The sequence below is a fragment of the Polyodon spathula genome, chromosome 33 (assembly GCF_017654505.1).
Source record: "Polyodon spathula isolate WHYD16114869_AA chromosome 33, ASM1765450v1, whole genome shotgun sequence".
Taxonomy (NCBI): Eukaryota; Metazoa; Chordata; class Actinopteri; order Acipenseriformes; family Polyodontidae; genus Polyodon; species Polyodon spathula.
Genome location: NC_054566.1, coordinates 1,665,422 through 1,667,231, shown reverse-complemented (window position 1 = coordinate 1,667,231; position 1,810 = coordinate 1,665,422).

Below are 1,810 nucleotides of genomic sequence, written 5' to 3'. Positions count from 1 at the left end.
AAATAGGCACAAATGGAAAAGTGCTGGGGCCCAACATTCACACAATTGTTGCTTTTAACTTGGCTTCTTTTTTTCATCCCTCCACTTTACATTGAAATGCTCATTCCCTTATCAGCTGGGTTGTAACCAGAATAAAGATGCTGAGACACATATGTGCCAAGGAAAGTGCTCAACACAGACTGAAGTGTTCTTGGTTATCCTTACAAGCACTACTACAGAGAGAAAGACAGACAGGGAATGGGAGAGGCGTCATCACAGGCGCAGACAAGTATGCTTTGGGAAGACAGACAGACAACATGCAGGTGAGGCACAGGTAGATCAGGGCACACATGGACAGCACACACACACACACACACACATATATATATATATATATATATATATATATATATATATATAAAGATGTAGATGTAAAGCTGGTACATTCGTATCTCAAAGAAACCAGAGAAACAAATGACATAGAACGTCTTTACAGCACTGAAACACTATGTTTAAAAAGACTGAACTGTACTGCTGAACATAGTCTTTAATCACAAGCATCACAAGGGTATCCATGTATTATAAAAAATAATAGATGGGCCTCTTCAGTGAGTTACAGAAAAACAATTCCATCTCGGGTTTCTGTGACAGTTTATAAACTTGACCTTCGGTCTTGTAATTTATGACGCCTCAGAAACCTTAGATGAAATTATTTTCCTGTAGCTCACTGAAGCCCATCTGTTATTCTATATATAATTATATATACTGAACAACGCCGAATCAATGTGGGTCAGAATAATGGACACAAATTCAGAGGGCATAATAATAGGAGCATGCTATAGACCGCCACATTCAAGCACTGAGCAAAATAATCTGTTACACAAGGACATTAGAAATGCATGTAACAAAGGAGAAGCCATACTAATGGGGGATTTCAACTTCCACCATATAAAATGGGAAAACCTGGTGGGGAGCACTACAGATGAAATTTAAATGGTGGAAATGACAAATGACTGCTTCCTAACACAATTTGTCAAGGAACCGACTAGAGGGGAGGCATGCCTTGATTTAGTCTTTTCAAATAATGAAGACAGAATAACTAAAACAGAGAACCATTGGCCTCATTTGAAGTGCTTTTTAAAACCCAAAAAGTAATGACTAAAGCTAAGGTTTATAATTTTAAAAAGGCAAACTATGAAGGTTTGAAACAGACTAACGTAAGTAGATTGGAGTAAAATGGAGAAAACATCCACGGAAAGAGGATAGCTGTTTGTTTGTTTGTTTGTTTTAAATGTAGTACTAGAGGCGCAAAACAGTTACATCCCAAAAGTAGACAAATCAAAATCTAAAACAAAATGGCCAACATGGTTTAATAGATCAATTTTAAAAAACAAATCAGCGAAGAAAGGCTCGATACAGTGTTTAAGAGAGACCAAAAACACAGTACACAGAAAGAGTACACAGAACTGCAAACGCAAGTCAAAAAGAAAGTTAGAAAGGCCAGAGAGAGATAGAAATGAACATAGCTAAGGGGCTAAAACCAATTCCAAAAAGTTTTTTCCAATATTATAACAGCAAGAGAATGTCTAAGACATACAAATGGCAAAATCATAGACAAAGAGAAAAAAATAGCAAATATGTTAAACTATTACTTTTCACAAGTTTTTACAAAGGAGGATACAGACAACATGCCCCACATGTCAACCTGTTCCTATTCTGTTTTAAATAACTTTAGCGTAATTGAGTGTGACAGAGATTGAATGATTCTTGGTGTTAGATCTCCCTCCCAAACTGCGAGGGCGCTGTGTAAAGGGAATCCTGGACTAAAGGT